Source organism: Raphanus sativus, chromosome 6 (assembly GCF_000801105.2).
Source record: "Raphanus sativus cultivar WK10039 chromosome 6, ASM80110v3, whole genome shotgun sequence".
NCBI classification, from domain to species: domain Eukaryota; kingdom Viridiplantae; phylum Streptophyta; class Magnoliopsida; order Brassicales; family Brassicaceae; genus Raphanus; species Raphanus sativus.
In genome coordinates, this window is record NC_079516.1 from 31945023 (window position 1) to 31968196 (window position 23174).

The window sequence follows — 23174 nt, forward strand, 5'->3', positions numbered from 1 at the left end:
TTCAAAACCAAAGTGAACTCGCAAACAACCATGGCTGATCATACTTTCCACAGCCCATACTAAACTCAAAAAATAAGCCATTGATACACTAAAAATGAATCCTTGCTACTGCCAAGTTAACAGTTGCAATTGTAGTACTTAAGATTCAAATCCAGAGGACCAGTCTACACTCTAGTTCTATAAGTTTCAGAATCAAGCTAAGAAGAAGATATGATTTGGTTGCAATAGGCGATAGTAAACAAGCAAAATAAACACGAGATTGATTCAATTAAACAAGAGCTGACCTAGGGTATTTCATTGGGTGTTGAATTGGAGCCAAACAATTATTCAAGCGCGATGAAGTGCTTTCTAGAACTCGGATACTCAGCTGGAACACTCCACTATCGTGGTAGTGATCGCTTTGCAGATCGATCTCACCACCTAACTGTCGTTGGGATGAAGATCGATTGCCAGCTTTAGGGAACAGGTCCGATCAGTTCACTTACCACCCTAATATCTACTTTCGCTGATTAGGGATACTAAGCTCATTCAATACATGTCAAGTTATCATCCTAAGCGGTTAACTAGGTGATGAGAACTAGTGATCTAACATCAAGTGATCAGTTTAATGAAAGCAGTAGAAACAGTATGAATGAAAGAACAGTTATGGATCGCTTATCTATGTTTAGCTCATGTCTCAACACCCTAAAAACCCTAGGCGAGCAAGGTCACTACTCGATCATGATGCACATAAACAAAGACATAAATCCTGAATAAAATTGCATAAGAACAGAGTATGAAACAATAGGGTTCAGATGATCTTCTCTATGAGAGGATGGATTCTTCTCCCTTACAAGTTGCAGATCGCAAATACTCAGTGTTCTCTTGGAAAAACTAACGTAAAAAAATAGAAAATAGATAGGTGGCGTTTTATATGGAGGCGCCCATCAGAAGAAAAGAGATTAGGGCAACAGGGCTTAAATTCCCGAAATAGGAGTTTCCATATTTGTCTGGAACAATCTCCGGATCACTCCGTCTGCTTGTTCCGCTTGAGAGAGATCAGTCTCGGGACTGTTCTCTTGAGTGTTCTCCGCAGGAATGCTCCAAAAGGACTTCTTTTCATCAGGCACCTTCTCTTCTTTCTTCTGCTAACTCCAGACCTGTAAAAGGTCAAAAAAGACTAGACTGACACGAATTAGTGACTGGACACAAATAAAAACATATATACAATGATGTGAAAAACACCATATATCAATTCCCCCAGACTTAGATCCTTGTTTGTCCTCGAACAAGGCAAGTACCAAGAACAGGGAGAAAGGTTTGAAAGCGTGGGAACTCGCTTATTCTCAGCAACCATACTCTTACCACAAATCTCTGAACCATACAAGCTGTAGATTAGGACCACACACACTTACTGAGAACCCCCTGATCGCTGTTCGAAGATCGGCTCCTTACTCTACATCTTAACCTGAAAAGGCAACACTTTCGAGACAAAACTCCTTATGTTCAATTAAGATCAGTGTGAGCTTCTTGTCACAGGCTCTACTCAGAGAGAACGGGCTAGGTATAGAACATGCTAACTTTTATGGTGGAGTTCAAGAGTGTTTAGGGTTTACCAAGAGCGGGTGCAGGATATCGCACAAAATGGTCGTGAGAGGACGGCTCCATTGAGGTCCACAGTCCTTACTCATCTCTGCTAATCGGACTGCTCTCCGATAGATCGATCATAGGACTGCTCTGCGCGATTCAACTTCCCCTTCAGAACACTTCACTGAAACCACCATTACTTTCTCAACTTCCCCAGTGGCATGCATCATAGATTCTTCCCCTTCTCGTCACCAGTAAATCAAAGCAAAAATATTTTTTTTTTATACTGAATTACAAAATGCTGGGGTGATGAGCAATGAGGTAACAAGTGATGTACTTGATGCCACTGGTGATTCATTCTGGTCTGTTCTAGCCACTTACTTCTTCGTTGTTCTCCATGGTATCAGAACAGGCATCTCGGTTGTTCCCTTACGTGTCGGAACAAGCACTCCGGTTGTTCTGCCTGCTTCCGCTGTGTGAGCATTGATGAGTAAGAACTGCGTCGATCCTTTCCTCTCCGACCTTTTTGCACATATCTGCACATAAAGTACTAGGAAAGCAAATGCATGAGGGTGGAATTAAAGGTCAGGGTTCAAGGTGGGAACTAGCTAAAGATGAGCTAGCCACTCAGGAACAGCAAGAGGGATAAAAATCGGATAAGAAGTCCTGAGTGTAGTTCTCATTCTACCCTGATCTAGTGCCCATGACAAGAAGAATTAAAGTCCAGATTAGGTTCAGATAAAGTGGAGTTAAGTCTGCCCAGTGTAACCTGATCGATATAGAACTTCTGGAGTGTCAAATGAGATAAGTCAGGGTGTTCCAGGTCCATGTGTGGGTCTTTCATCACTGCTAAGGTCACTGAATAAGAAGGTTAAAGCACGAGGTGGTTAAAGAGCATCACAAAATAAGGTCCTGATTCCCACAATAGTTTTGACTGACTCGATCCTAAGGACTGACTAGATAAAAACATAAAAATGACACAAGGACTGACTCAAGAAGCACACAAGCGAATATAGTACAATCGCTCCCCCAGACTTAGTTCACACCATCTCTGGTTGTGAAAATAAATCAGAGGAAGCTGAAACACACCAAACAGAAGCAAATAACATGAAAAATAAATAGTTCAGATGGATAAGACAAGGGATAGAAATAGTCCTCTCGGACTCAGTCTGAATCGCCGCTACCGGAGTGACCAGCTGTCCTCCTGTTCCTCGGCAGTCTCTCTGCTCCAGTCGATGTTCCCGCGTGTTCCTTGCCTGGGCGCCTTGTTCTCTGCGGCGTACGCTCCTCCTGTGCTCCAATGCAGTCGCCTGTGATCGCCTTCAGTATCCTCTTCATGAGGCTGTTGTTCTTCTTCTGGGAGTCAACCATCCAGCGTCTGTAGGCGTGATCATCAGTCACATCGGTGAAGTCCTCCAAGTCATACTCACCATCAGCCGGTGGAGTCACATGCTCCACATCATCCATGTCTTCATCATCGTGCTGAACCTGCGCCTTCAGATCATCGCAGAGGTGCTCTTCATCGAGTGAGAACACAATGTTCTCCAAGGATAAGAAGTCTGTGAACCCAGGCATAGGGAGCTTGCAGTACAGAGGGTTCCCTTCTTTATCCTGGAACTTGTAGGTGGTCTCGTCGCGCAGGATGTGGCATGCGATCAGGTAGGGAGTATCGATGTACTCCATCTCAGAGACGACCGTGTACGAGCTGAGGTTGATGTTGAAGCGCTGGAACAATGGTGTGAGCAGACTGCCGCAACGATCCTTCTTATCATCAGTACGAACCAGTGTGTCCTTGCGGTCAGCGAACATGGAGATGAGATGAAACCCCGGGTTGGTCTTGACTTCCTGGAATGGGGTGATGTTCTCTCTACGCATCTCGTCCTCAAGTCCCGTATAGAGAACCTGGAGCTCTCCATTTGTGATCTTGGATGTGTACTCCTTCGCGAACAGCACATTGGACACAATCTTGGCGATGATCCGGATGGCAGGGTTCCGGATCTGCGACTGATAGGCCTTGCGAGAAGTGAACTTGCCGGCTGCAATGAGATCCCAAAAGGTGTCTGCCGGTTTGAATTTCCTTTCCACTGAAACCCCCTTTGGCGTGTCTGCAATCTCGAATAGCGAGTTCAGGTCGTCGAGAGAGATGGTGCAGAACTTGCCATCAGCCATGAAGGAGAAGAAGCAGTTCTCGTACGTAGGCGCATTGGGGTTCTGGTAAGTGATCTTGCATGTCGCGAGCACTTGCCTGACCAAGTCGGGGTAGAGAACCTGAGCCTGGTAGCAGAGAGGCATGATTCCCATAGCCTGCATCGTGTCGAACACCTCAGTGCCAAGGCCTAGATCGCCTAGTGTTTGCTGGTTCACGAACCGCGTGGGCAAGATCTCTGCTAGGAGGAGCTTGTTGTATATTGCTGCCGACTCCTTGTCCCATCCCTCGACGTTGAAGTCAAGGAGCATCGAATCATTAAGGTCGATGGGCGCTCCCTCAGTCTTGTTCGGCCACGGGTACCCAGGTGGAGCACTCGCGGCTGGAGAAGCTGTGCTCTTGGTGGCTCTTGCGTTCCGCATCTTTGGAGGCATCTACAAGACAGAAACAAAATCCAATATCAGCCCAGTTCGTTGGTTGTTCTAGAAACGATGGAACAATCCAATCTTCTCGTTCTATCCAAGTCCATCGATTACTAGACAACCTACACAAGCCTCAATCTCAAAAGTAGAAATCGCAAAGGCCAAGAATCACAAGCAACAATCGGTTTCTTATTCCATTCAGAATCAACCATGAATTCAATCCTAGTAGCAAATATACTATCAAGGGCTACAATCTAGGATGAAATCGCAAGCATAAAGGAAAAAGAGGATCCAAGAAATCACTCCCAATTCGCGATTTGCATGCGCAAAGAGGGGGAGAGTTCTTGTCCGATTACCTTGATTGGAGAGGTGAATCCTGCAAAACAACCCAATCTCAAGAGAATCCCAAGAGGTTAGAACCAAAATCGAAGAGAAAGAAAGAGAGGTGAGTTCGCGATTTTAGGGTTCTAAGGGGGGGGTTGTGCGGCGAGAGAGATGAAGTGGGGAAGTGGAATGTTGGGCTTTTAAAAACCAATCAAAACCGCTTCCCCTTCTTTTTTTTTCCTTTTTTTTTTTAATTTATTTTTTTTTATTCGAGAACTTACCTTGGAACAATCGGCGGAACAACCGCTGGAGTGCTCTCCTGGAGTGATCTCGAATTTTCTTGATTTTTCAACCTGCAAGTTAGTTCCTAGAAAGATAAAGACAAAAAGAAAACAATATTTACACTCACCAGTGGGTTGCCTCCCACCAAGCGCTTGTTTTCTGTCACTAGCTTGACTTCAATGAGCCGATTAGGCTTGAGGGGGATCGCTTAAGGGTATCTCTACACCTTCAGCGATTGTTGTGTCAGCAAGATATGGCTTGAGACGCTGACCATTGACAACAAATTCTCCTCCTCTTGTGTCCAGCAACACAACAGCTCCATAAGGGCAAACCTCCTTGATGGTGAAAGGTCCAGACCATCTAGATTTAAGCTTTCCAGGGAACAGCTTAACCCGTGAATTGAAGAGTAAGACCTGATCGTTCGGAGCAAAGCTTCTGCTGATGATCCGCTTGTCGTGGAACGCCTTGGTCTTTTCCTTGTAGATCTTAGAACTCTCATAGGCCAGATGCCTGATCTCCTCCAACTCGTGGATCTGAATGGTTCGCCTCTCCTTGGCAGGTTTGATGTCGAAGTTGAGTAGTTTGACAGCCCAAGCCGCCTTGTACTCTAGCTCAACAGGTAGGTGGCACGCCTTGCCATAGACCAGATGATAGGGAGTGGTCCCTAAAGGGGTCTTGTAGGCTGTTCTGTACGCCCAGAGAGCATCGTCGAGCTTAAGGGACCAATCCTTGCGGGTGGTGTTGACAGTCTTCTGCAGGATATTCTTGATCTCTCTGTTCGAAACTTCCACTTGACCACTTGTTTGAGGATGGTAGGCGGTTGCAACCTTGTGTTTCACACCATTCTTGCTCAGCAATCCTTGGAACAACTTGTTGATAAAGTGAGTTCCACCATCGCTTATAACCACTCTAGGCACTCCAAATCTTGGGAAGATGATGGAGGTGAACATCTTGGTTACAACTCGCGCATCATTGGTTGGACTAGCAATCGCTTCTACCCACTTTGAGACATAGTCCACAGCAACTAGGATGTACTCATTCTTGTGAGAGATTGGGAAAGGTCCCATGAAATCGATCCCCCAGCAATCGAACACTTCAACTTCCAAGATGTAGTTCTGAGGCATCTCGTTTCTCTTGCTTATACTCCCCATCCTTTGGCAGGAATTACATCGAGATATGAAGGCGTGAGCATCTCTGAACATAGTGGGCCACCAAAAACCGGCTTGGAGGATCTTGGAAACAGTCTTGAAGGTGGCAAAGTGACCAGCATAAGAGGAACCATGGCAGTGGTGAAGGATCCCTGGAATATCAGCCTCTGGAACACATCTCCTGAAGATCCCATCCTTGCCTTGCCGATAGAGATACGGCTCATCCCAGAAGTAGTGCCTCGCCTCCCTTAGAAATTTCCTCTTCTCATTCCCAGTGAACCTCAAAGGCTCTTTCTCAGCTGCCAAGAAGTTGGCAATCTCAGCAAACCATGGAAGGTTCGGGTACTCCTTCTGGATCACTGCAACGAATGCTCCTTCTACGCGGGAACAGTCCTTGATGGCAGGTGACGACTGCTCCATGTTGAGCAGACCAATCGCATTGACGTACTCCATCGGTTGTTCCACATCAAGAACTGTCTCATCTGACACTTTCATCCTGGAGAGATGATCTGCTACTCCATTATCAACCCCCTTCTTGTCTCTTATCTCCAGATCAAACTCTTGGAGCAAAAGAATCCACCTTAAGAGCCGCGGTTTAGCATCCTTCTTCGTGAGTAGGTACTTGAGAGCTGCATGGTCTGTGTGCACAATCACCTTTGATCCAACCAGATAGGATCTGAACTTCTCAAAAGCGAACACGATGGCAAGGAGCTCCTTCTCTGTGGTTGCGTATCGGCACTGAGCTTCGTCTAAGGTTCTGCTTGCATAGTAGATCACGTGAAGCTTCTTGTCCTTACGCTGTCCAAGGACTGCTCCTACTGCAAAATCACTTGCATCTGTCATGATCTCAAAAGGAAGATCCCAGTCTGGAGGTTGGACAACTGGTGCACTGACTAGGGCTCCCTTGATCGTGTGGAATGCGGCTAAGCAGTCGCTGTCAAAGGAAAACTGAGCTTCCTTGCAGAGCAGTCGAGTGAGTGGTCTCGCGATCTTAGAGAAGTCCTGGATGAACCTCCTATAGAAACCAGCGTGTCCCAAGAAACTCCTGATTCCCTTCACTGAAGTTGGTGGTTGCAGACTCATCATGACCTCGATCTTGGCCTTGTCCACCTCAATGCCTTTCTCTGATATCTTGTGTCCCAGAACAATCCCATCTCTGACCATGAAGTGGCATTTCTCCCAGTTCAGCACCAGATGCTTCTCCTCGCATCGCTTCAGCACCCTGCACAAATTTGACAAACAGACATGAAAGGAGCTTCCATAGACGCTGAAATCGTCCATGAAAACCTCCATTATGTCTTCGATCAGATCAGTAAAAATCGACATCATGCATCGCTGGAAAGTCGCTGGAGCATTGCACAAGCCGAAGGGCATCCTCCTGTATGCATATGTTCCATAGGGGCATGTGAACGTCGTCTTCTCCTGATCATCTGGGTGGATGGGAATCTGAAAGAAACCTGAATAACCATCTAAAAAGCAATAGTAAGGGTGGTTAGCCAATCTCTCAAGCATTTGATCAATAAAAGGAAGTGGGAAGTGATCCTTACGAGTCGCAGCATTCAACTTACGAAAATCAATGCACATGCGATGACCAGTAACTGTTCTAGTGGGGATCAATTCATTCTTTTCATTGGTTATCACAGTGATCCCACCTTTCTTAGGTACTACATGCACAGGACTAAACCACTTACTATCAGAGATCGCATAGATCACACCTGCTTCTAGAAGTTTCATTATCTCTTTCTTTACAACATCTTTTAGATTCGGGTTTAACCTCCTCTGATGTTCCACAGAAGTCATCGATTCATCTTCCAGGTGTATTCTATGCATGCACAGATCAGGTGAAATGCCATGTATGTCAGCTAGAGAATAACCTAAAGCCTTACGATATTTTCTCAGCTCACACAAAAGCAGAGCAGTCTCTGCATTGTTCAGGTCAGCATTCACAATGACAGGATAAGTGGAGTTGGGTCCAAGAAATGCATACCTGAGTCCCTTGGGAAGGGATTTGAGCTCTACCTTTGGAGCTTTCAGCTCGCTCCATGAGTCATCGGTCTGAGCTGCCGGAACAGACGGGTTCTGAGGCGCGGTTGTTCAGTCGCTGTGCTGGACTCACTGTTCTCCCCAGACTTAGATTCGCCACCATTGTCTCAATACTCCTGGCTGAATCCAGGAATTTGGCATAGGCATCAGCATCAACACTCTCTAAGCTCTGCTCGGCTTCAGCTCTGACTAAGGCGAGCTCAAGTGGATCCTCGGTGAGAATCTCCTCGATCATGCCTTCATGCGGCTCTAGCGGGTCACCATCTTCTTGGACAGTGAAAGTTTGTCCATCCAGCATCGGCTTCTTGAGCATCTGATCCATCTCAAACTTCATCACAATATCTCCCAGGTGGAGATCAATCTTCCCTTGTCGGACATCAATAATAGCTCCAACAGTGCAGAGGAATGGTCTGCCTAGGATCAGGGGATCATTGGAATCTTCCTCAACTTCCAGAACGACGAAATCGGCAGGAACAATTGTGTTTCCAACCAGAACTTGAAGATCTTCTAGGATTCCAACTGGAGACTTCACAGATCGATCAGCAAACACTAGGGACATCCTGGTAGGCTTGAAGTCCGAGTATCCAAGGCGCTTAGCCACAGTATATGGCATGAGGTTTATGCTTGACCCTAAATCGACCAGTGAGCATGAGAAAAGTGTTCTCCCAATCTGAACCGAGAGAACAAATTTTCCCGGATCACCCAACTTCTTGATCCTCCTGTTCTGGAGCACCGCGCTGCACTCCTTAGAGACAATCATGAAGTTGCTGTCATCAGATATCTTCCCAGAGATCAGTCCCTTGACGAAGCTACGCATGGATGGTATCATCTGGATTGCACTCATCAGAGGGAGTTTGACAGTTAGGTCTTCCAGCATCTTCCTGCACTTCATCTCTTCCTTATCCTTGCGTGTAGCCTTAGCTGGAACAGGGTAGGGCACTTTCGGTACATACTGACGAGCAGGAGAAGGTGCTGCAGTCGGTGGAACAACCCCAGCGGGTCGCTCTGCTTCAGTCGGAACAGCCTCAGCAGGTTGTTCTGCATCTTCCTCATCTGTGGGTACAGCCTTAGGTGGCTGATCTGACTCCTTCTGCTTTCCTTTCTCAGCCGATGTGAATCTCCTGGGGTCTAGATCAGGTAGTTGCTTTCCACTCCTCAAACCTACTGCATTGCACTCCTTGGGGTTCTTGTCTGTTTTTCCAGGGAGAGTTCCTTGCTGTCTCTTCACATTCTCAGCAGTCTGAGCAATCTGAATATCCATCTGTCTCATATGGCTTGAGACATTGTCATACTTCACACTCAGGTCATTGAACATATGATTCATCCTGGTGTTGATGTCGTTTGTGACCTGGTTCAGTGCTTTCCCTTGGATCTGCTGTCCTTGGAGCAGCTGGCTCATCATATTGGCGAGGCTCTTCATGTCATCATGCGGAGCAGTCTGAGTCGGTTGTGCAGCTTGCTGATTAACCGGCTGTTTCTGGCTGTGGAACTGAGCATTCTGAGCTGGGTTAAGGACAAAGGTTCTTCCCTGATTGCCATAAGGCCTTTGGTATCCACTGTTCTGACCCTGGTTCCCTTGAGCTTTATCGTCTGGTTTAGGGGCATTGAACAGGTGGGGATTGTTCCTCACGTTAGGGTTCGGGTGATAGTTCTTGAACTGCCATCCTTGCCCATTCACATAACTCACTTCATGCTAATTCAGCCGACTGATCTGCCTCTGATGTGCCTTCCGCGGTAGCTTTATCCTGTGGGGATTCTTCCATGATGAAGACCTGGTTCTGGTTACTCTTAATCAGCTGATCGACCTTGGCAGAGAGCTCATCAATCTTGCTGTTGTCGATGCTCTTCACCTTCTGAGTGCGATCAGTCTCGCGGTTATTGTCAGCTGAGCTTGAGGCCATGTTCTCAATCAACTCGAATGCACCTTGAGTGGACTGAGTCATGAAGTCTCCCTTACTGGCTGAGTTCAAAGCGTTCATGTACTCCCAGCCTACTCCATCGTAGAACACTCCCAGCAGATAGTCTTCCTCAAAACCGTGATGTGGGCACTCTCTGCGGTAGACATTGAATCGCTCCCAAGCATCACAGAACGGCTCATCCACCAATTGTTTGAAGGTCACGATCTTCTGTCTCAGAGCTGCTGTCTTCGATTTCGTGTAGAAGTGACTTAAGAAAGCCTCTCGGACTTGTTCCCAAGTGGTGAGTGATCCGGTGGGTAGTGAATCAAGCCAGCGAGCAGCTTTCCCATCGAGAGAGAAAGGGAACATAGTACACTTGATGTAATCGGGTGGTACTCCATTCGCTTTAGTGAAACCACACATCTTCTCAAAGTGCTCGATGTGGTCCATCGGTATCTCAGCAGGAAGCCCATTGAAGATCTTCCTTTGCACTAGACTTATCAAGGCTGGCTTGATCTCGAAGTCTTGTCTAGTGCACGGTGGAGGGGTTATGGCAGATCGCGTAGCAGGCAGATTACACAGTAAGTTTCTCTGGCCGATCTGGACCACTTCCTCCTGTTGGTTCTGCTGGTTCGCAGCATTCAGAGCAGCTTGCTCGGCAGCAGCTTGCTGCGCTTGGATCGTTTGCTGCATCTGCTGTTGCATGAGTGCAAACGCAGCAGTGAGATCATCTGGATGATCACCCATGTTGGTGTTCGTTGATCTCGGCTGTTGACGGTTCTGTCGTTCCAATCTCGCTAGTTCCTCGTTGGTAAGCTGATGCAATGGTCCTTGTGCGTTGCTCCGAGTATGTCTACTGGTCATGCACCTGGATCATCAGCTGAAACAAAGAAAATAACACGAGTTAGATATCTTAGACTAGATATGAAACCGAAAATTAGAGGTAAAAATCTGGTCCCCGTCGCAACGGCGCCAAAACTTGATACACTAAAAATGAATCCTTGCTACTGCCAAGTTAACAGTTGCAATTGTAGTACTTAAGATTCAAATCCAGAGGACCAGTCTACACTCTAGTTCTATAAGTTTCAGAATCAAGCTAAGAAGAAGATATGATTTGGTTGCAATAGGCGATAGTAAACAAGCAAAATAAACACGAGATTGATTCAATTAAACAAGAGCTGACCTAGGGTATTTCATTGGGTGTTGAATTGGAGCCAAACAATTATTCAAGCGCGATGAAGTGCTTTCTAGAACTCGGATCACTCAGCTGGAACACTCCACTGTCGTGGTAGTGATCGCTTTGCAGATCGATCTCACCACCTAACTGTCGTTGGGATGAAGATCGATTGCAAGCTTTAGGGAACAGGTCCGATCAGTTCACTTACCACCCTAATATCTACTTTCGCTGATTAGGGATACTAAGCTCATTCAATACATGTCAAGTTATCATCCTAAGCGGTTAACTAGGTGATGAACTAGTGATCTAACATCAAGTGATCAGTTTAATGAAAGCAGTAAGAACAGTATGAATGAAGAACAGTTATGGATCGCTTATCTATGTTTAGCTCATGTCTCAACACCCTAAAAACCCTAGGCGAGCAAGGTCACTACTCGATCATGATGCACATAAACAAAGACATAAATCCTGAATAAAATTGCATAAGAACAGAGTATGAAACAATAGGGTTCAGATGATCTTCTCTATGAGAGGATGGATTCTTCTCCCTTACAAGTTGCAGATCGCAAATACTCAGTGTTCTCTTGTAAAAACTAACGTAAAAAAATAGAAAATAGATAGGTGGCGTTTTATATGGAGGCGCCCATCAGAAGAAAAGAGATTAGGGCAACAGGGCTTAAATTCCCGAAATAGGAGTTTCCATATTTGTCTGGAACAATCTCCGGATCACTCCGTCTGCTTGTTCCGCTTGAGAGAGATCAGTCTCGGGACTGTTCTCTTGAGTGTTCTCCGCAGGAATGCTCCAAAAGGACTTCTTTTCATCAGGCACCTTCTCTTCTTTCTTCTGCTAACTCCAGACCTGTAAAAGGTCAAAAAGGACTAGACTGACACGAATTAGTGACTGGAAACAAATAAAAACATATATACAATGATGTGAAAAACACCATATATCACTCATCTTTTGTCCATACCAAACCAAAAGATCGACGACTGTGCAGAAGGACCACTCCATTTGAATCGCGAAGAACCCATGCTACCCCCATACTCTTTCTCTTCTTTGACCACTCCATGCCAATGTTACACTTAGCTGTGCCTCTGGGTGGCCTTCTCCAAGCCACTTCCCTTCTAATGGCTTCAATGCTTCCAGGACCCTCACTTCGTCCTTCCATTGTCTGTGCTACGCCCCATAACTCAGCTTCCTCCTTAGCTTTCTCACACACTTGTTCCCCATCATATAAGAAGCCATCAAAAAGCAAGGAATTCCGGTTCTTCCATAAGTACCAAATTATCCAAGGGAAACTCCTTGTGATCTCAGGCTCCCAACGGCGATCTTTCGAAGTAGCAAAGAAATAGCTCATGTTAGTGAAAACAGAGCCCTCATCAAAACCACCTTGAGGAAACGGAAATCCCGATAAAGCCCATGTTTTTCTTGCTAGAGTACATGTGAACAACAAATGGTTCACAGATTCTCCCTCCATACCACATATCTGACACACTGTATCACACCTGATCCCTCTAGATCGGAGACAATCATTGACTGCAATTGCATCCGACAAGGCTTTCCAAATGAAAACCTTAAGTTTAGACGGTGCTTTGAGGCTCCACACTTGCTCCTTAAGCGGATTCAAAGAAGGTTGTAGTGCATGTGCCGCTACCAGCTCTTGTTTATGCATAGAGAAGGCCAACTCATACCCTGTTTTCACAGAATACACTCTGTCTCTCGTATGCTTCCATACCCAAGAATCTTCGTCAGATACTGATGGCTGTTTTTGCGTGAGTATCTTTACATCATTGGGAACAAAGAGGTCCCGAAGAACACCCATATTCCATCGTCGAGCTTGATGATCAATGACCTGAGAGACGCGTAGATTGACATCAAAGCATCTCTGTTTTCTATATGGTGCTCTACAGATACCTTCTTCATCTTCCAGCCATGGTTCTGACCATACATGGATGCTTTCTCCATTGCCCACAGAGTGTTTGAGCCCTTTCACCAATAGATCTCTACCGTGTAAGATACTCCGCCACGCATATGAAGGTTTCGAGCCCAAGGCAGCAGTAACTATATCATGATGTTCATAGTACTTGCCTTTAAGTACCTTGGCCATTAAGCTGTCTCCGAACTGTATCAAACGCCACGCTTGTTTTGCTAGCATCGCTTGATTTAAGCACTCGAGATCCTTAAATCCCATGCCTACCTGTTCCTTGGATAAGCACATTTTATCCCAACTCAGCCAATGAATTTTAGTTTTGTGCTCCACCGAGCTCCACCAAAATCTTGCTATGGCGCTCGTAATGTTGTTACACACTGTTTTTGGCAGTTTATAACATGACATAGCTGAGAGTGGTAAAGCATAAGCGACAGACTTTATCATCACCTCCTTACCACCTTGAGATAACGTCCTCGCATGCCAGCCAGATATTTTCTTGCTCAACCTTTCTTTAAGGTATGAAAACACCTGTACCTTGGATCCTTTCAAACTTTCAGGCAGTCCCAGATATTTTGCATTTCCACCTTCCGCTTCGATACCCAATCTGCTCTTCACTATTGCTTTTGTTTCCTCAGTAATCTTCTTGCCAAAAGTAACAGATGATTTACTGGGATTGATCACCTGTCCTGTTACATCTCCATATCTCTTGAGCAAGCTCAGTAAACATCCACTCTGTTCTTCATTTGATTTGCATACAAATAGGCAGTCATCTGCAAAAAATAGGTGACTAGCAGATGGCCCGCTTGTACCAAACTTGATCCCCTCAAAAGTTCCATCCTCTTCGGCTTTACATATGAGATGAGTGAGACCTTCAGCACATAAAACAAATAGAAAAGGAGACAACGGGTCTCCTTGTCTTAATCCCCGCTGAGGTGTGATGAGCCCATGTGGTTGATCGTTAATTAGAACAGAGTATGTAACCGTCGATACACACAATAGGATCCAATCTTCCATTTACGGTCAAACCCCATCGCTTCAAGAAGTGCTCTGAGGTAACTCCATTCGACCCGGTCATACGCCTTTGACATATCGGTCTTGACCATCATAAACTCATTCGAGAAAGGCGCTTGGGTTTCTAAAGAGTGAAGGACTTCATGAGCTATGGTGATGTTATCTGAGATGATCCTCTCAGAGACAAAAGCTGATTGCGTCGGGGAGATCAAAGCCTGCATCAAAGGCTTGAGTCTTTGCACCAATATCTTGGAAATGATTTTGTAAGTTACCGAGCAAAGACTGATCGGCCTGAGATCCGAGATAGATTTAGGATCCGGAATCTTTGGTATTAAACACAGATGCGTGTAGTTCCATTCTTTTGGCAACACTCCCGATGTGAAGAAAAGTTGGACCTCCTGAACGACTTGGGCTTCTATGACACTCCAAAACTTTTGAAAGAATAAGGCAGACATTCCGTCAGGCCCCAGAGCTTTAGTGGGGTTTATAGAGAACACTGCTTCTTTGATCTCAGAGGCTAGAACCGGTTTTGTCAGATGGTGATTCATGTCTTCAGAAACCCGGGGTCTCATACCCTGAAACCATGTTTCAAACGGTGCAGGATTCGATGATTTGAACAATTTGGAGAAGAATTCTATCGCTACTTCACCCTTAGCAGCCTCAGAGAAGACTTCTACGCCCTCCGCATTGACCAATTTATCAATTGTATTGCGAGCCCTTGCCATCTTAACTGAATTGTGAAAGAAGCGTGTGTTCCTATCTCCCCCATGTAGCCATTTATCCTTGCTCTTTTGCCACCAGAATGTTACCTCGTCTCTATACGCTCGGACCAGTTCCTGTTTCAGCAAATGAATATTCTCCAAGGAAGGTCGATTCAAAGACTGCTCTCTTTCCAGTTCAAACTCTGCTTGCTGAATTCTATCTCTTGAGTTCATATTAGCTGTATTCTTTAATCTGCTCAAGGCTTGGCGACATGCTTTTAATTTTGCAGACAGTACCTCTTATGTTTCCAAACTCCCATGCATTGATCACATTTTCTTGGATACCATCGATTTCCAGGAATCTACAATCAAATCTGAACCATCCTCGATATGACAGTGAGTCACGTTTATTCATTTACGTTTTATAATTTATGAATGTAATGAACTAATGAGAGAAGAATGTAATGATGCAAGCCTTTAGTCAAAAAAAAAAAAGAATGTAATGATGCAGTTAATTAATTTGATTTTTTAATTTGAGTATTTAAAGCCATTTTTTTTTTTTGGATATACCAGATGTTTTCCTGCACCATGTGCAGTAAAGAATTTTTTAAATCTAACTTATATTTAAAAATAAATTTGATTAAATATTATAGATTTTACTATTTTCTTACTAATATTTAATATATATTTGATATATATTAAATCAGTTTGTATAACACTAATAAAATTATATAAAATTGTATAATTATAAACAAAATTAGCCTAAACAATATTTAAAAATTTGTTGATATATAAGAAATTAATAATCTTATAATTAGATTTTTATTTTAACTGTAGAAATTTTTTAAAGTTTTAGTAATCAAATTGTATAATTATACAAAAATATAATAATTCGAATTTGAAATGTTATATATATTTTTTAAATCTAAATTATATTTAAAATTAAATTTTATTAAATATTATAGTTTTTACTATTTTTCTACTAATATTTAATATATATTTGATATATATTAAATAAATTTGTATAAAACTAATAAAATAATATAAAATTTTATAATTATAAAACATTTAGTCTAAACAATATTTATAAAATTTTTTGATATATAAGAAACTAATAATCTTACGATTAGATATATTTTTAGAACTTTTTGAAAGTTTTAGTAATACAAATTGTATAATTATACAAAATTAATAATATTTCGAAATTTGAAATTTTATATATGAATATATTTATTTTATAGATGATGTATGAGTTATTACCATATTTTAAAATAGTTTACCAAAAAGAAATAGCAATATTAAATGTAATATATGAATTATTATCATATTCTAATAAGTTTGCCAAAAATATAAATAAAAATTAAATGAAATTATCCATGTCATATTTTCCCGGAAGCCATGTCATCAATTTTAGTAGCCATGTCATATTTGTTTTGTAAAACTGATTGTACAGAAAACATGTGGCAAAATCACTTCGCAAATATAGTCTAGGGGATTCATTATTAAATATTTAATTAGACTATCTTCCACATATTACATATAAATAGGCAGTCAAGTGATATAATATCATTTTTTCCAACTATTTATTAGGTGTTAATCAAAAGGAAATTGATACAAATATAATGTATAATTTTGTCCAAAAATAAATAATTAAAAATAAAGAATTCTAATTTAAAACATAAGAAAACCCAAAAAATAAACAAAATCTAATCGAAGAAATAATAATAAAAAGAAAAATTTGCCAAAGAAATAAAAATCTAATAGTAATTTTCAAATAATTTTGGTTTCGATGTTTTAGCTTTTGGATTCTAAAAAAGTTATGAACGACACATCAATATGAAGACTTGAGAATGTAGTTTGTTATTCTCAATCCAATCCATAAACTTGGATTTACCTTGGTCATCAAGGATATTGACTGATTGTTATTCTCTGTGTGTAAGTATTATCATATTTTTATATTGATGCCACATATTGATTTTAGTCTATCGACGATTTTAAATCTTTTGGGATATCTGAAATGTATTTTACGACAATGTATAGATAAAAAAAATAAAAGTATAATATAAACTATATATTAGTATATAAAAATCAGTTACATCAACATACAACGACAATGAAGCTTTATCATGATTTCATGTGCATAATTCCTTTAGTAAAACAAATCATGGTCAAATATAAAAAGTGGGCTTGTAAAAAGATGGATCTTGAGTTCTAGAATATCTTTTTATCTGTTTGGTAAAGGCAGCATATTAGTAGGTTCTAGTTTTAATGCTCGGTCATGGTTGTTAAAAAGAAAAATAAAAAAAATTTCAACCAATAAAATTATAATAATATTGTTTGCATGAGTGACTTCTCAATTAGTATACAAAGGGGATTAAGCTAATGATTTTGGTGAAGTCTTTAACTTATTGGAGAACATGACACGCGGCATCTATCTTGCCAAATAAAAAATTTTAAGAAATTTTTAATATTATTAAATATGATCATTTAAAATAAATTACTATACACATATCTTAAACCTCTTCATAAAAAACTTAACATGTTTTATTTTATTTGATATTTACCTTTTTTGAGTTTTTCTTGGATTCACCAATCAATCACATTGTCTCATATATATATATATATATATATATATATATATATATATATATATATATATATATATATAGTTTTTTCTTAAAAAACTATAACAAGATACTTAGCATTTACTTTTAAAAATGAAAAGATAAAATAAATAAAAAATAGTAATAGTTCAAAAATAAAAAATAATTAATATTATTAACGCTAAACCCTAAATCCTAAACTAAACCCTAAACCTTAAACACTAAACCCTAAACTCTTAGATAACCCCTAAACCCTTGGATAAACTCTACACCTTTGGATAAATCCTAAACTCTTGGATAAATCTTAAACCTATGTCCTAAACACTAAACACTAAATCATAAATTTTGGGTAAATCTTAAATTCTTGGGTAAATCTAAAAGTTTAGGATTTACTGTTTATGGTTTAGTGCTTAGGACTTAAGTTTACGATTTATCCAAGAGTTTAGGGTTTACCGAAGGATTTAGGAGTTACCTAAGAGTTTAAGGTTTCACTTAGGATTTAGGGTTTAGTGAAGACGACATTAATAGTATTAATTTTATTCTTTTCGAACTATATATTACTTTTTTTTGTTTATTTTATCTTTTTATTTTTAAAAGTAAATGTTGAATATCTTGTTTTCTGTTTAAGAAAAAACTATATATAAAATGAAACAATGTGATTGGTTGGTGAACCTTTAGATTCATCATAAGGATGAACCCAAAAAGCTTTTTTTTTTATCAACTTTGATATTTACTTTAATTAATCAAAAATCTACCTATATGGCTATATCTATATTTATTTTAGTAATTTAACTAACAACTAGCTTAATATATCTGTTTACACTAATCATTTAATCATGTGGTATATTAACATATCCCCTCTTATGAAAATGATGTTAACTTATTCTACGAGTTCATTTTTTTTTTGTAAAGAACTATAAATATTTACATGAAAATAAGATGTGAAATGTCGAAGGAAAGAAGAATTAAGACCTTGATGAGGGTGATGAATGATGATGCATAGCTAAAAGTCCATTCTTTTTTTCTCGTGGACTTGAATGTGTATGTACAAACAGAATAGAAGAAGAAGTATAAAATGTAGATACGGATATGTTGTGGACTTGTGTTGGAGATGTGGGTTAAGGAAAGATGTAGTTGAAATATATGTCACATTAACCTTAATACTTGTAAAAACCCACTGAAGTAGTATTCTAATTCTGTACAAGAAAGTAATGTTGCTATCAAACTGTTTTAATAAGGGATATTATATAACACAAAGACAATGAGGTTAAGAGATGATGGTTCTTGTAACATTTGAATAAACATTCTTTGTTGCTATGCCGGTTGAAAATCATTATCAGGACAAAAGCTCTCTGTCTCTCTGTAAAAGCTTCATCAAGGTCAGATATTCTACAAAACCTATCATAAGGATTAACTTGAGAGAGGATATGTTCATTTATCAAAGCAGAGGAATGCAGTGGTAAGACCTATAAGCAATGAGCATCCTCTGCTCATATTGTGAATCAATAATATCAAGACAATAAGAAGCACACGAAAGATACATGAGCATGAACCAAATTACTTTACTCTTTATTGTACATTACATGAAGGAATCAAAAGTTCACGACTAAATCAATTGAGTAAACAACCAGAAGTAGGCTTGTGTGGATAATTAGAAAGGAAAGGCGATTTCTTAGTCAAAAGTGGATGTGCCGGAGTGGTTATCGGGCATGACTAGAAATCATGTGGGCTTTGCCCGCGCAGGTTCGAATCCTGCCGTTCACGCCTTTTGTAGCATTCCTATCCCCCGGGGATCGACCGGGGTTAACGAGAGGGAGTTATAGACACGCGTATACCCTTAAAGGCAACCCGCCATGTCAGTTACTGGTCCCATGAGTCGACGATCGCATTGCTTTCTTTGAAATTCCGATCCACCCGTATCCATACACTTCTACTTACAGTCCTGCGCACAGGAAAAGGGAAAGGGAGGGTCTGAGTATTGGGTTACTCAGTGAAGTGACTCTAGACCAGCCTGCCCGCAAGACACTCTACATTACTCTATGCGGGAACCGGGACTGACTAGCCACTACACACAAACAATGCATCAAAACATTACAACAACATTATTTCTAGCAACCTAGCAGTCGATCAATACAACAAGCTCAGTCGTTGTTACACACACTCAATAATAGAATAACCCGGCTCGACAACCCAACAAAAGCAAACTGACTCCAATCAACCTAGACGTAGGACTCTATAGCCGTTTACGGATGTCCCTACGCGTTCCGGCTTATCCTGGGCGGCGCCTCTTCCGAGCATCCGTACCCGCCCAGCTTCCTAAAGGCTACCCGGATTGCAGCACGTTGGCCACCTTGCACTGTCTGCCCCCCGGCCATTCATAGCCTGACACAGCCACCTTCTTTGGCTTGACTCGACCCTACGGCGCCACTACACTTTCTTATTTATATCCCGCCCTCGCGCGGTTCATTACACATCTCAACTCATCACACCCTAGACTCTAGACGCCCACCCGTTCTCGGTGGCCCAAACAGGAATACAGACAAGTTCTCTGACACTACCACTTCCACATACTCATTCTCCCACTCACACTTTCACTTTCACTTTCACTTTCACTTTCACTTTCACTTTCACTTAGACTCATAATCAAGATCACCCATAACACTTCTCATTCACTTACACTTGGACTCTTACTCATACTCAAGACGCCACCCGTTCTCGGTGTCTCACACGAATCACTTAGCACAAAAGTAATATGAACAACCCTACAACAAGTTACCAAGATGAATCTCTACCAACACATGGGACCAAATAACACACAAGCAATCATCAGATAATAGCCACATCAACACAAGGCAGTCCATTAATGTCCCTTTTAATCAGTACGAGCGTTCTTATGCAACATGGTTCATGCATCTAGCAACCTAGATCCCTCATGAACTAACACCCTAACTTCCACGCAAGAGCTAAACAAACCTAGATCCAACAAGAAGAATATAAAGGACTTGAGAGGAGACTGGGTTCGGATCACCTCACCTTAACTTAGATCTGGACTTGAGAGCGAGAGAAGATGAGATCTGAACCACTCGATTGATCAGCTACACCAATCCACCACCACCGGCGATCACCACCACAACCACCACCAGCACGCCGCCGGCAAGGAGAGAGAAAGAAGAGAGAGAGACCGGACGCCGAGGAGGGAGAAAGAAAGAAGAGAGAGGCGCGCGGAGAAGAGAGAAGAAGAAGAGAAGACGGCGGCGCAGGGAGAAGAGCTTGACGGCTAGGGTTTCCAGTTCTCCGGGAATCTCTGCAGAGCTTCGCTTCTGTTTCTGATGTGACAAAAGAAGGAGGCTGCATCTCTTTTTATAAGGAAGGGAGGAGAAGACCTAGGTTTTCTAGACAATTGGGCCGTAGAGAAGCCCGATCCCATTGGAAAAATATTGGGCCCGGGATAGGGATGTTACAATCTCCCCCACTTAATGGAATTCGGCCCCGAATTCCGCTCATGTACACTCCAACTTAACATCCTTTCCCCCAATACTTTTCCGGCGGTTTCCGCAATTCGAGCTAGCCCTTGGTGCGAACTCACTGCGGCTTTACTGCTTCCAAATCACTTCAGGCGGTACACTATGCCTCGAGGTTTCATGGCCTCCTTTGCCCTGCCCTTTTCGTTCTCCCCCACTTCGATCAAGCGTACCCATTCCTACACTCGTCTTTCCGTCCCCGATTTTTGAGGGACCACCCACTCGTCCCTTGCCCGCTAGCGATTTCACAGTGACATCCGGGGTGCTTAATGCTATCCGTACTCGGCCCCCAATTGAGGGTGTCGACGCTGTACCGTCAGAGACAATGGTTGAAAACTGCTTGTAGCCCAAAAGCAAGATATTCTTCTTCTCCGTCCACCGTTGAAAGAAAGGACAGCGGTTGTGCACGGTCTTCCGCTTTAGCACTGTTGAAGTCAAGCAGTGGAGTGTCTTTGTCCTGCCACCTCACAAACTCTCTTTTCCAGGTAGACAAAATCACCCTTGGAAGCACAACTAGTGGCTTAGCCTGGGGTTACTTCGCAAGGAAGCTCCGCATGAAACTGATGATCGTGAAGGTTTTTCCAGAACCCGGAGCATGAGCCACGATACAATCCCCCCTGCGGTGAGGCACCGCCCACAACCTCAAATGAGCTACCCGATGAGGCTTCATCTTGCTAGCATGCGTCGGGTGAGCAGGGAGCCCACCTATCATCCGTTCTTCTGCCGATAGCTTAATCTCGAAATCTGATCCCCAAACTTTTAATCCGAGATTCGGAAGCATATGATCTCGCGCTCCTTTTCGCTTTACTGAAGTTCACCTCAACAATATCTAAGATGCTTTTGTCCATAACTCCGCAGACGCGGCAACATAACCCATGTCGTCCTTTAGTATGAAGGAGTGCGCACAGTCTTCCGCTTCATCGGTCTTTGATTCATTGCGTGAAGTCCCCGCATCCTTGGAATCCACTGTTTGACATGGCCATTTCATTCCAGATATTACCAAGATCCTCATCTGCTGCTTCAGACTCATTACCACTTTCAACATCCACAACGCCCGCATAGACACCCTTATCGTTGACCACACCATTTCCACTAGCAAGGACCTATTCGCTTCCCGTTTATCCCACGCAGACACCTCTGTCCAAGGCCATACCGTTTTCCATAGCAAGGTGGTTGCCTCTGCTACCTTGTTCCTCCACCAATGCAGTAATGGCACAAGACATCTCCCGTTCCTTCCCCAAAATAACCTCCTCAAAAGCGGACTACGGCGTCACAGGCACCACATCGCCATGTCCCTTCTGATGCTGCACAATACTTGACTGAAACGGATACTTAGGCTTCTCGACAGCATCTTCATCATCGTCGGCAGAATCAAGAATAACAATTTCAGTGGAGGGAACCACAAGGAGGGCCTTTTCAAACCATCCTCATAACCTCATCACCATCCAAGTCAATTACACAATCCAAAGCCAGCTGACTCTCCAAACTCATAAGCTTTCCTTGACCGCCCCTTTGTTGCTGCTGCTACCGCTACTGCTCTTGCTCCCAACACCACATGGACCAGCGACGGATGCAACCAGGTGCAATGCTTCACCCGCTTCTTCCTCGGTTAGCCACCTCTTCCAACTCTTTAGTAATGCTCCCAAACTTACCACCATCTAGAGCCTGGAGCATGTTGCCGATGGCAAGGGTTGAGAAAAGTCGGTGACTCTCGATGAGTTCCTTAACCGCTTAGCTTCGGAGGGGCCGAGGGAGAGTCCGTAATCACCAGGCTCCCCTTTTGCGGTGACCTTTAAAGGGAGGTTGGAGAATCTCCATGAGGGAAGCAGAAATCCCTAACTGAAATGGTACCACACTCTGGTACAGTTCCTGCTTTCGAACGCGTCCCTCCTTCCCGATTTCGATGACTCCAACTAAATCCGAATTCCCGAAAATGAACTATAATCGTCCTACTCCCCACCCTTATAACCCGAACTTTAAACCTTTGCTCGCTCATCTTAAAACCAACGAATGAATTTGATAAATAAATGGAGTAGGACTACAATAGTTCGGAAAGCCTAAGGCGTCTGCACACACGCGGACTGCCCGTAAAAATAGAAAAACATCAAAGCCAGCAAAAGATAAATAAGACCAACAGATGAACCCGCATCCTACTCGCTCAGCCAACCACCACGCGGAGAGTCGCCGCTGGTCTCGGTTCTAGGACCCGTCGTGCCACCGCCTGCCACCCTAGCCTTCGGGTTCCCGCTCTTCTTCTGGGGATGCTGATGCTCGACAGCGAACACCCTCCCTTTAATCTTATCCTCTGCAGCTATTGCTTGACTTGCCATCCTCCTCACAAGAGCAAACTCCAGAGGCTCTAGAGCTGCTCCGAGTTTGTCGCGAATCTCCCTGCGTAGTC

At 42.8% G+C, this 23174-nt stretch overlaps 2 non-coding genes across 2 annotated transcripts; both read left to right on the forward strand.

The window, feature by feature from the left end:
- Positions 1-9962: 9962 nt before the first annotated feature.
- LOC130497239 (small nucleolar RNA R71) lies at positions 9963-10069 on the forward strand. Its single transcript, XR_008936247.1, has one exon. It is a non-coding gene; the product is annotated as a small nucleolar RNA R71 (small nucleolar RNA).
- Positions 10070-18934: 8865 nt separating this feature from the next.
- On the forward strand, positions 18935-19016 carry TRNAS-AGA (transfer RNA serine (anticodon AGA)). The gene has a single exon. It is a non-coding gene; the product is annotated as a tRNA-Ser (tRNA).
- Positions 19017-23174: the final 4158 nt, after the last annotated feature.